The 12,974-nt window shown below is 38.5% G+C and overlaps 1 protein-coding gene and 1 pseudogene across 19 annotated transcripts in view; one reads left to right on the top strand and one right to left on the bottom strand.

The window, feature by feature from the left end:
• The window catches only part of CFAP70 (cilia and flagella associated protein 70), a 125,156-nt gene that overhangs the window by 15,938 nt on the left and 96,244 nt on the right, over positions 1 to 12,974 (top strand). The gene's annotated exons all lie outside the window — the stretch shown is intronic.
• Positions 11,831 to 12,692, bottom strand: LOC123846543 (large ribosomal subunit protein eL6-like; annotated as a pseudogene).

Raw genomic sequence — 12,974 nt, 5'->3', positions numbered from 1 at the left:
TAAACAAACATACAGCCATACTATGAAATGCTATTCATCAATAAAAATGAACAAATTACTGGGACACAAACCAATCTCACTGGATCTCCAGAGAATTATGCTGAATGAAAAGGCCAATCTTAAAAGGTACATACTGTAAAAGTACATTTATATAACATTTTTGAAGAGACAAAGCATAGAAATGGAGAACAAATTAGTAGTTGCCTCGTGTTAAGAAGGAGAATAGTGGAGGTGGCTTTTAAAGGGTAACATGGGATCACCTGGGTGGCTCAGTTGGTTAAGCATCTGCCTTTGGCTCAGGTCATGATCCCAGGGTCCTGGGATCAAGTCCTGTGTCGGGCTCCCTGCTCTGCGGGAAGTCTGCTTCTCCCTCTGCCTCTGCCTGCAGCTCTACCTACTTGTGCTCTCTCTCTGTCAAATAAATAAAATCTTAAATAAATAAATAAAAATAAAAGGGTAACATGGGTTAAAAGGGTAACCAGAATCCTTGTGGTGATGAAATGATCTGTATCTTGATAGTACCATTGGGAAAAAAGGGTACAAGATAGCTTTCTGTATTATTTCTCACAATTGTATATGAATCTGAAATTATCTCAAAATAAAAAGTTTAATTTGGGACATTCTAAAAGGGGGAAAAAGCATAGTAGTGAGAGGAGTCGTGAAACTCAACACCACTGGACTTATAATGATAAAGCATTACTGTCTACTCAAGACTGAAAGAAAGTACACAAATTAATGAGTCAACGAAAGCCACCCCTCCTCTGCATAGAGCCCACAAATTAGAAACTGTGACGGTAGTGGTGAAAACAGAAAAAAAAATTCTTTCTGGAGACCATGAGTACCCTCTGCAGTATAGTGTCTGTCATCTTCTCCTTGGGTTTTCTTGAGAGAGACTACCTCATGCAGAGAACCTCTTCTTTCCAATTCGTCAAGAGTTAAGCTGTATAAAACAAAGTTTCCTCTTTGCTAGTGGAAAGTTTGTTAATAGTGTATAACTCTTCTAAAAAGATGAAAGAGGGCTTTGACCATTTTGTTTTTGAAAGTCTGAGTGTATTAGAAAATGGACACATGCCCAATGGACACAAAATTGTTTAATTATGGAATATGTTAAGATCTATCTTTAATAAAATGGTTCTCTTAACATAAAAAAGAATAAAAGGAAATGAGTTAAATATTTAACTCAAGAAGCTACTAAAATAACAGAGAACTCCAAAGAATATAAAAAGAAAGAATTAAAGATAAGAACAAAAATTAATTAATTAGAAAATAAGCACTAGAAAAGAGCTACAGAACAAAACCTGCTTTAAGAGACTAACAGAATAGACAAACTTCTGGCATGATTGAGCCAAAACAAAACAAAGCCAAGAAGATAAAACAATGTTAGGGGGGAAATGGGGCTTTACTACAGATAGAGTATACTTTTGAAAACTATAAAAATAATATTTTTGAAGATTCTGGGAAGATAGGAGAGTGGGAAGTACCAGGAATCTGTCTCCCACCTACACAACACTTGCACTACCACATTCTGTCTGTTATAACTGTTTTGGAACTCTGGGTCTGTTGAAGGCTTGCAACTTATAGGGGAAGGTTTAGATGGCAAATTATGATTAATTTTGGTTAATTTCAGATCTAAACACAGTAGCAGCTACTCATTCCCCACCCTTCTAGGTATGTGGCAGGGAGCCATGTATGTGTTCCTCTAGTAGCTTGCACACAGTTTGCCAGAGCCAGGATGAGCTAAAAGGACCTTGTCCTTCAAATATTGTGGATCTGTGCTCTGATTGCTGATTGCTGCTTCTGATCACAGAGGTGCAGACAAAGAGGCTATAAGGTGTTGTTGCACCTCCCTCCATCCCGTTGTTGTAAGACCCTTCCTCTCCTGTTGAAACTACCAAAGGATTTAAAGGGCAGCATCCTTTTCCCTTCTTACCTTTTTCTCCTTTTCCCCATTCAGGCACCAGGCATTAACAATTAGGGCACTTAAAAACAACTGCTTTAAGGGGAAAACTAGAAAGTGACCATGCATGTCCAGGGAAAGGCTCAGAGGAGACCTGAAAAGACCTTAATTTTACACCTCAGGCTGACCCTCAGCACAGAGACAGCCTACAACAATGACAAATAAAAATAAAACAAAAAGCAGTAAACTCTGGGAAGGGGTAGAATCTGATTTCCAGACTTACCCCGTTATTAGATTCAAATATCCAATGTTGAATAAAAAAATCATAAGGCATACAAAGAAACATGAAAGTATAGCCCATTCAAATTTAAAAAAAAAATCACAAGAAACAACAGTGTTGGTGAGGATGTGAAGAAACCCTCAGGCACTGTTAGTGGGAATGCAAACTGGTGCAGCCACTGTGGAAAACAGTATGGAGGCTCCTCAAAAAATTAAAAATAGAATTACTATATGATCCAGTAATTCCCTATTGGACATTTACTCAAAGAATATGAAAACACTAATCTAAAAAGTTATATGCACCCCAATGTTTATTGCAGCATTATTTACAATAGCTAAATATGGAAGCAACCCAAGTGTCCATCAATAGAGGAATGGATAAAGAAAATGTGGTATATATATACAATGGAATATTACTCAACCATAAAAAAGAATGAAATTTTGCCATTTGCAAAAACATGGATGGATCTAGAGGATATAATGTTAAGTGAAACAACAGAGAGAAATACCATATGATCTCACTCATATGGATTTTAAGAAATAAAAAAAGAGAAAAACCAAAAAACAGACTCTTAACTATAGAAAACAAACTAGTGGTTACCAGAGAGAAGTGGGTGGGAAGATGGGTGAAATAGGTGAAGGGGATTAAAAGTACACTTATCATGATGAGCATTGAGTAATGTATAGAATTGTTGTATCACCATATTGTACACTTGAAACTAATATAACAGTGTATGTTAATTATACTGGAATTAAAAATAAGTAAACAAATAAAATTTTAAAAAACAAGGAACATTTCAAATCAACAATCTAACTATACCGCTTAAGGAACTAGAAAAAGAAGAACAAAATTCCAAAACCCACAGAAGAAAGGAAATAATAAAAACTAGAGCAGAAGTAGGCAAAATACAGAATAAAAAACAACACAGAAAATCAATGAAACCAAAAGTCAGGTTTTTAAAAAAGATTTATTTATTCTAGGGAGAGAGAGAGTGCACATGAGTGGGGGAAGGGGCAGAGGGAGAGGGAGAATCCCCAAGCAGACTCCCCACTGAATGGGGAGCCTGACATGGGGCTAGATCCCAGCACCCTGTGATCATGACCTGAACCGAAATCAAGAGTTAGATGCTTAATTGACTGAGCCACCCAGGTGCCCCCCAAAGTCAGTTTTTTTAAAAGATCAACAAAATTCACAAACCTCTAGCTAGACGGACTAAGAAAAAATAGAGAAGACTCATATAACTAAAGTTAGAAATTAAAGTGGGGATATTACTACCAATTATACAGAAATTAAAAGTGTAAGTGAGTACTATGAAAAATTATTCAACAAATGGGATAACCTAGATGAAATGGACAAATTCTTAGGGACACAAAACTACCAGATTAAAGCACAAGGAAAGAAAATCTTAATAGAACTATAACTATTAAGGAGATTAAATCAGTGATTTAAAAAAATCTCTCAAAGAAAAGTCCTGGGCCTGATGGCTTCACCAGTGAATTCTACCAAATTCTTGAAGAACTAACACCAATACTACTAAAACTTTCCCAAAAAAATTGAAGAGGAGAGAATATTCCTAACTCATTCTATGAGGCCAACATTATCCTGACACTGAAGCCAGACAAGGACACTATAAGAAAACTACAAACCAATATCTCTTATGAACATTGATGCACAAGTACTCAACAAAGTACTAGCAAACGAAGTTGAACAGCATATGAAAAGAATTATGCCCCTTGACCAGGGGAATTTATTCTTGGAATGCAAGGATGGCTTAACATACAACTCCATCTATGTAATAAATCAAATCAACAGAATGAAAACCCCCCACATAATATCTCACTTGATAGAGAAAAAGCTTTTGACAAAATTCAACACCATTTCATGAAATAAACACTCAGCAAAGTAGGAATAGAGGGAAACTACCTCAAAATGATAAAAGCCATATATAAACATTTCTCAATGAACATTATACTCAATGGTGAAAGACTGAAAATATTCCCTCTAAGATCAGGAGCAAGGCAAGGATTCCTGCTTTCACTTCTTTTCAAAATAATATTAAACGTTCTAGCCAAAGCAGTTAGGCAAGAAAAAGAAATAAAAGACATCCAAATTGGAAAGGAAGAAATAAAATGATCTCTGTTGCAGGTTATATAATCAGTTTTATATATGATTATATGTAGAAAACCTTAAAGATCACACACACACACACACACACACACACACACACCCCAGAATAAATGATATAAATGATTTTGGTAAAGCAGCAGGATATGGGGTGCCTGAGTGGCTCAGTCAGTTTCGCATCTGACTCTTGATTTTGGCTCAGGTCATGATCTCAGGGTCATGAGATCAAGCCCCATGTCAGGCTCCATGCCCACACAGAGTCTGCTTGGGTTTTCTCTCCCTCGGCCCTTCCCCTCTGCTCTCCAAATGGATGAATGGATGAATGAATGAATGAATAATAAATAAATCTTTTTTTAAAAAATGCAGGATACAAATTCAGCAAATATCAGTTGCATTTCTATATACTAATCGTGAACAACACGAAAAGTAAGTTATAAATCAATTCCATCAAAGGAATAAAATACTTAAGAATTAACTCAGTTATTTAATTAGGTTCTTTTTTTTATTATGTTATATTAGTCATCATACATTATATCATTAGTTTTTGATGTAGTGTTCCATGATTCATTGTTTGTGTATAACACCCAGTGCCATTCAATACGTGCCCTCCTTAATACCCATCACTGGCCTAACCCATCCCCCCACCCGCCTCCCCTCTAAAACCCTCAGTTTGTTTCTCAGAGTCCATAGTCTCTCATGGTTCATCTCCCCCTCCAATTTCACCCCCTTCATTTTTCCCTTCCTACTATCTTCTTCTTTTTTTTTTTTTTTTTAACATATAATGTATTATTTGTTTCAGAGGTACAGGTCTGTGATTCATCAGTCTTACACAATTCACAGCACTCACCATAGCACATACCCTCCCCAGTGTCCATCACCCAGCCACCCTATCCCTCCCAACCCCCACCACTCCAGCAACCCTTAGTTTGTTTCCTGAGATTAAGAATTCTTCATATCAGTGAGATCATATGATACTTGTCTTTCTCTGATTGACTTATTTCGCTTCGCATAATACCCTCTAGTTCCATCCACGTCATTGCAAATGGCAAGATTTCTTTTTTGATGGCTGCATAATATTCCATTGTATATATATACCACATCTTCTTTATCCATCCATCTGCTGATGGACATCTAGGCTCTTTCCATAGTTTGGCTATTGTGGACAATGCTGCTATAAACATTGGGGTGCAGGTGCCCCTTCGGATCACTACATTTGTATGTTTGGGGTAAATACCCAGTAGTGCAATTGCTGGGTCATAGGGTAGCTCATTTTCAACTTTTTGAGGAACCTCCATACTGTTTTCCTGAGTGGCTGCACCAGCTTGCATTCCCAACAGTGTAGGAGGGTTTCCCTTTCTCCGCATCCTTGCCAAAATCTGTCATTTCCTGACTTGTTAATTTTAGCCATTCTGACAGGTGTGAGGTGGTATCTCATTGAGGTTTTGATTTGTATTTCCCTGATGCTGAGCGATGTTGAGCACTTTTTCATGTGTCTGTTGGCCATTTGGATGTCTTCTTTGCAGAAATGTTTGTTCATGTCTTCTGCCTATTTCTTGATTGGATTGGATTATTGGTTCTCTGGGTGTTGAGTTTGATAAGTTCTTTATAGATTTTGGATACTAGCCCTTTATCTGATATGTCATTTGCAAATATCTTCTCCCATTCTGTCGATTGTCTCTTGGTTTTGTTGACTGTTTCCTTTGCTGTGCAAAAACTTTTTATCTTGATGAAGTCCCAATAGTTCATTTTTGCCCTTGCTTCCCTTGCCTTTGGCAATGTTTCTAGGAAGAAGTTTCTGCGGCTGAGGTCAAAGAGGTTGCTGCCTGTGTTCTCCTCAAGGATTTTGATGGATTCCTGTCTCACATTTAGGTTTTTCATCCATTTGAGTCTATTTTTGTGTGTGGTGTAAGGAAAGGGTCCAATTTCATTCTTCTGCATGTGGCTGTCCAATTTTCCCAACACCATTTGTTGAAGAGACTGTCTTTTTTCCATTGGACATTCTTTCCTGCTTTATCAAAGATGAGTTGACCATAGAGTTGAGGGTCCATTTCTGGGCTCTCTATTCTGTTCCATTGATCTATGTGTCTGTTTTTGTGGCAGTAACATACTGTCTTGATGATGACAGCTTTGTAATAGAGCTTGAAGTCCGGAATTGTGATGCTACCAGCTTTGCTTTTCTTTTTCAACATTCCTCTGGCTATTCGGGGTCTTTTCTAGTTCCACACAAATTTTAGGATTATTTGTCCCATTTCTTTGAAAAAAGTTGATGATATTTTATAGTGATTGCATTAAATATGTAGATTGCTCTGGGTAGCATTGACATTTTCACAATATTTGTTCTTCCAATCCATGAGCATGGAATGTTTTTCCATTTCTTTGTGTCTTCCTCAATTTCTTTCATGAGCATTCTATAGTTTTCTGAGTACAGATTCTTTGCCTCTTTGGTTAGATTTATACCAAGGTATGTTATGGTGTTGGGTGCAATTGTAAATGGGATCGACTCCTAAATTTCTCTTTCTTCTGTCTTGTTGTTGGTGTATAGAAATGCAACTGATTTTTGTGCATTGATTTTATATCCTGCCAACTTTACTGAATTCCTGTATGAGTGCCAGCAGTTTTGGGGTGGAGTCTTTTAGGTTTTCCACGTAAAGTATCATATCATCTGCAAAGTGAGAGTTTGACTTCTTCTTCACCGATTTGGATGCCTTTTATTTCTTTTTGTTGTCTGATTGCTGAGGCTAGGACTTCTAGTACTATGTTGAATAGCAGTGGTGATAGTGGACATCCCTGCCATGTTCCTGACCTTAGGGGAAAAGCTCTCAGTTTTTCCCCAAGGGAATGATATTCGCTCTGGGTTTTTCATAGATGGCTTTTATGATATAGAGGTATGTACCCTCTATCCCTGCACTCTGAAGAGTTTTAATCAAGAAAGAATGTACTTTGTCAAATGCTTTTTCTTCATCTATTGAGAGGATCATATGGTTCTTGTTATTTCTTTTATTAATATATTGTATCACATTGATTGGTTTGCAGATGTTAAACCAACCATGCAGCCCAGGAATAAATCCCACTTGGTCATGGTGAATAATCCTTTTAATGTACTGTTGGATCCTGTTGGCTAGTATTTTGGTGAGAATTTTTGCATCCATGTTCATCAGGGATATTGGTCTGTAATTCTCCTTTTTGGTGGGGTCTTTGTCTGGTTTTGGGATCAAGGTAATGCTGGCCTCATAAAATGAGTTTGGAAGGTTTCCTTCCATTTCTATTTTTTGGAACAGTTTCAGAAGAATAGGTATTAATTCTTCTTTAAATGTTTGGTAGAATTCCCCTGGGAAACCATCTGGCCCTGGGCTCTTAATTGTTGGGAAATTTTTTATTACTGCTTCAATTTCCTTACTGGTTATGGGTCTGTTCAGGTTTTCTATTTCTTCCTGGTTCAGTTTTGGTAGTTTATACATCTCTAGGAATACATCCATTTCTTCCAGATTATCTAATATGCTGGCATATAGTTGCTCATAATATGTTCTTATAATTGTTTGTATTTCTTTGGTGTTGGTTGTGATTTCTCCTCTTTCATTCATGATTTTATTTATTTGGGTCCTTTCTCTTTTCTTTTTGATAAGTCTGGCCAGGGGTTTATCAATCTTGTTAATTCTTTAAAAAAACCAGCTCCTAGTTTCATTGATCTCTTCTACTGTTCTTTTGGTTTCTATTTCATTGATTTCTGCTCTGATCTTTATTATTTCTCTTCTCCTGCTCGGTTTAGACTTACTTGCTGTTCTTTCTCCAGCTCCTTTAGGTATAGGGTTAGGTTGTGTATTTGAGACCTTTCTTGTTTCTTGAGAAAGGCTTGTATTGCTATATACTTTCCTCTTAGGACTCCCTTTGCTGCATCCCAAAGATTTAGAACAGTTGTGTTTTCATTTTCATTTGTTTTCATGAATTTTTTTAATTCTTCTTTAATTTCCTGTTTGACCCATTCATTCTTTAGTAGGATGCTATTTAGCCTCCATGTATTTGAGTTCTTTCTGACTTTCCTCTTGTGATTAAGTTCTAGTTTCAAAGCATTGTGGTCTGAAAATAGGCAGAGAATGATCCCAATCTTTTGGTACTGGTTGAGACTTGATTAATGACCTAGGATGTGATCTATTCTGGAGAATGTTCCATGGGCACTAGAGAAGAATGTGTATTCTGTTTCTTTGGGATGGAATGTTCTGAATATATCTGTGAAGTCCATTTGGTCCAGTGTGTCATTTAAAGTCTTTATTTCCTTGTTGACCTTTTGTTTAGATGATTTGTCCATTTCAGTGAGGGGCGTGTTAAAGTCTCCCACTATTGTTGTATTGTTGTTGATGTGTTTCTTTGCTTTTGTTATTAATTGGCTTATATAATTGGCTGCTCCCATGTTAGGGGCATAGATATTTACAACTGTTAGATTTTCTTGTTGGATAGACCCTTTAAGTAGGATATAGTGTCCTTCCTCGTCTCTTATTATAGTCTTTCGGTTTAAAATCTAATTTGTCTGATATAAGGATTGCCACCCCAGCTTTCTTTTGGTGTCCATTAGCATGGTAAGTGGTTTTCCACGCCCTCACTTTAAATCTGGACGTGTCTTTGGGTCTAAAATGAGTCTTTTGCAGACAGCATATCGATGGGTCTTGTTTTTTTATCCAGTCTGATAGCCTGTGTCTTTCGATTGGGGCATTTAGCCCATTTACATTCAGGGTAACTATTGAAAGATAGGAATTTAGTGCCGTTGTATTGCCTGTAAGGTGACTGTTACTGTATATTGTCTGTGTTCCTTTCTCGTCTATGTTACTTTTAGGCTCTCTCTTTGCTTAGACGACCCCTTTCAATATTTCTTCTGGGCTGGTTTCGTGTTTGCAAATTCCTTTAGTTTTTGTTTGTCCTGGAAGCTTATCTCTCCTTCTATTTTCAACGACAGCCTAGCTGGATATAGTATTCTTGGCTGCATATTTTTCTCATTTAGTGCTCTGAATATATCCTGCCAGTCCTTTCTGGCCTGCCAGGTCTCTGTGGCTAGGTCTGTTGCCAATCTCATGTTTCTACCATTGTAGGTTACAGATCTCTTGTCTCTAGCTGCTTTCAGGATTTTCTCTTTATCTCTGAAACTCGTAAGTTTTACTATTAGATGTCAGGGTGTTGACCTATTTTTATTGATTTTGAGGAGGGTTCTCTGTGCCACCTGGATTTTGATGCCTGTTTCCTTCCCCCAATTAGGGAGGTTCTCTGCTATAATTTGCTCCAATATACCTTCTGTCCCTCTCTCTCTTTCTTCTTCTTCTGGGATCCCAATTATTGTAATATTATTTCGTCTTATGATATCACTTATCTCTCGAATTCTGCTCTCGTGATCCAGTAGTTGTTTATCTCTCTGTTTCTCAGCTTCTTTATTCTCTATCATTTGGTCTTCTAGATCACTAATTCTCTCTTCTGCCTCATTTATCCTAGCAGTTAGAGCCTCCATTTTTTATTGTACCTCATTAATAGCCTTTTTGATTTTGACTTGGTTAGATTTTAGTTCTTTTATTTCTCCAGAAAGGGATTCTCTAGTAGCTTCTATGCTTTTTCAAGCCCAGCTAGTATCTTTATAATCGTCATTCTGAACTCTAGTTCCAACATCTTATTAATGTCCATATTGATTAAGTCACTGGCAGTTGGTACTGCCTCTTGTTCTTTTTTTTTTGAGGTGAGTTTTTCCATCTTGTCATTTTGTCCAGAGAAGAATAGATGAATGAGAGAACAAAATGCTAACGGGGTAACAATGACCCCAGAAAAATATACACTAAACAAATCAGAAGAGACCTGAAACCAGGGGGGGAGAAAGAAAAAAAAAAAGAATATGATCAAATATGATCAGGCTGGTGAATAGATCAGTGCCACACACTAGATTTGGGGCATATTTTCGTCTGTTAGGAGAAACTGCCTCCCAAAATTTTAAAGAAAGAAAAACTTATATATGTACAAAAATAAGGGTAAGTACAATGAAGGGATGGAATATGACTGTAAAGATGAAAATTATAAAAGATTTTATAAAAGGAATTGATAAGATAAGAAGTTGGTTGAAAAAAGGAAGAAGAGATATTAAAAAAGAACAAAAAAAGTGGGCGGGGAGAGAATGTGATCAGTTGGGAGACTAGAACAAAGCCATACACTAGAGATTTAGGATATATTTTGGTCTGTTAGAAGAAACTGTATCCCAAAATTTTAAAGAGAGAACAACTTATATATATACAAAAGATAAGGTTAACTACAATGAAGGGATAGAATATGACACTAAAAATGAAAAATAGAAAAGATTTTTAAAAAAGGGATTGATAAGATGTTGGGTGAAAAAGGGAAAAAGAAAAATTTTTAAAAATAGAAAAGGAAAAAATAAAGAAAATTTAAAGAATTAACTTTGAAAGATTAAGGAATCATGGGGGGAAAAAGCCATGAATTCTATGGAATTCTAGGGGAATACTAGTGCTGGAGTTCTGCTGTTCTCAGTGATTAGTAAACTTGGTCTTGGCTGGCTGTTCTTGTTGATCTTCTCAGAGAGGGGCCTGTTGCAGTGATTCTCAAATGTCTTTGCCCGAGGCCGAATTGCCCCCCATCCCCGCCAAGGGCCGGGCTAAGTAATCTGCTCGGGTTTGCTCTCGGTAGCTTTTGTTCCCTGCAAGCTTTCCATACAGCTTTGGAGTACAAGAAAGAAAATGGAGGCCTCCCAATCTCTGGTCCCGGAGGAGCCGAGAGGTTGGGGCCCCACTTCTGAGTGAGCCGCCAGAGAAAAGCAGTCAGTCACTCCTCTCTCCTTGGTCTCCGGTCACACTCTGTGCTCACCCAGCCTGAGACCAAGCATTTCTATCTCTGGCACACGACCCTGTTTGTAGTCTCCAAACCCAGCAGATCCCTGCAGTGCACTCCTGCGCCACTCCTCCCAGGGGAGGAAGGGGAGTCTCCCCGGATCTGCCACTTGTTGGGTCCCTGCTGGAAGAGCAGTGGCCCGACTGTGCCACGGATCATGGTTTATGGCAACCCCGAGCTAAGAGCCCACTCCTTGGCTCTGTCTCTGCAGCTGGCTTCCCTGCTCTGATACCTGGGAGCTCTGCTGCACTCAGGCACCCCTGGTCTTTCTGTGACCCCGAGGGTCCTGAGACCACACTGTCCCAGCAAGGGTTCCACCCCCCGCTTAGCCACTGGAGTGACGTCCCTCAGTGGAGTCGACTTCTAAAAGTTCTGATTTTGTGCTCCGCGGCTCTATCACTTGCCAGAAGTGGCCAAAGGAGGCCCCCTCCTCCTGAATATCACCTGGGATTCACTTCTCCCCACGTCCTACCTTCCAGAAAGTGGTCGCTTTTCTGTTCAGAGAGTTGCTACTATTCTTTTATTTGATCTCCTGTTGAGTTTATAGGTGTTCAGAATGGTTTGATACCTATCTAGCTGATTTCCTGGGACCAGATGAAATTTAGGTCTCCTACTCTTCTGCCATCTTGCTCCTCCCCCTAATGAGGTTCTTTGTAAGAAATTTAGAACACCAATTTGTGAGGGTTAACTCCATTTGTGAGAGAAAACATAGAGCAGAGGTAGCTCTGAAGCTGTGAAACAGCTTTGATTTTTGGCAGAATTTGTAAGTCCATAGCTTTCTGATCAATCTTGCTCTGCTCTGTAATCTCGTGTTTCTCTTTCTTGGTGTCAGAGATCTCACCTTCCTGGTGTCTGGGCTTATGCAGCTTCTTCTTCTTGAAGTAAGCATCAGTGAGATGTTTGGGGATTTTCACACTGCTGATATCAATTTTGGTAGAAGTGGCAATGATGAATTTCTGGTGTGTTCTACGCAGAGGAACTTGATTGAGGGATGGCAGTCCAGTCACAAGTAGTAAGCCACTGCTCAGTTGCTTCAGGAAAACTACCCTCTCGCTCTGTGGCACCCAGTGAGGATGATCAAAATGGTCCCAGGAGTGATGTTAGCTCACGGTTTTCTCACATGCTGACTCAAAGGTTTTTTGCCATGGCTTAACAGGTTTCCAGGCACATTTTCAGTAGGATAATACCTAGGCATTTTGTGAAGCTTAACCACTTGGGTACCACCGTTCTTGTCACCACCAACTGGTTTTGTGAAAGTAGCAAAAACCTTCTCCTTTCTCTTTTCAACCCTGGATTTAGCTGCCAAATACTTCTTCTCGCACATGGCCTTTCTGGAATACATAGCCGATGGGAAATATCTGCCAATTCCACTAACTAGGATGGGTTTCAGCTGCAGTGGGGCTTCCCCTTCTTTGGCATTTTAGCCTTGGGGTTACCCTTCTTAGCCTTGCCACCAGCATCAGCCTCCTTGGCTTCCAGTTTCTTTTCCTTAGTATCCGGCTTCTCAGCTTTTTCGCCCACCATCTTGCAAGATGGGAAAGAGCTCTAAGAATTAACTGAACCAAGAAGATGAAAGACTTGTACAATGAAAACTACAAAACATTGCTGAAAGAAATTAAAGATATACAAATAAATTGACACACATCCCATATTCATGGTTTGGAAAAGTTAATATTGTTAAAATGTCAATACTACCCAAAATGATTTACAGAGTCAATGCAATCCCTATCAAAATCCCAATGATTTTTTTTTTTTGCAAAAATAGAAAAATCCATCCTAAAATTCATATGGAATCCAAGAGACCCC

Source organism: Mirounga angustirostris, unplaced genomic scaffold, assembly GCF_029215605.1.
Source record: "Mirounga angustirostris isolate CCGP_5_RB_7025 unplaced genomic scaffold, mMirAng1.0.hap1 SCAF_6, whole genome shotgun sequence".
In the NCBI taxonomy this organism is placed as follows: Eukaryota; Metazoa; Chordata; class Mammalia; order Carnivora; family Phocidae; genus Mirounga; species Mirounga angustirostris.
Note: the sequence above shows the minus strand (reverse complement) of the source record. Positions and strands in the feature narration are given on the sequence as shown.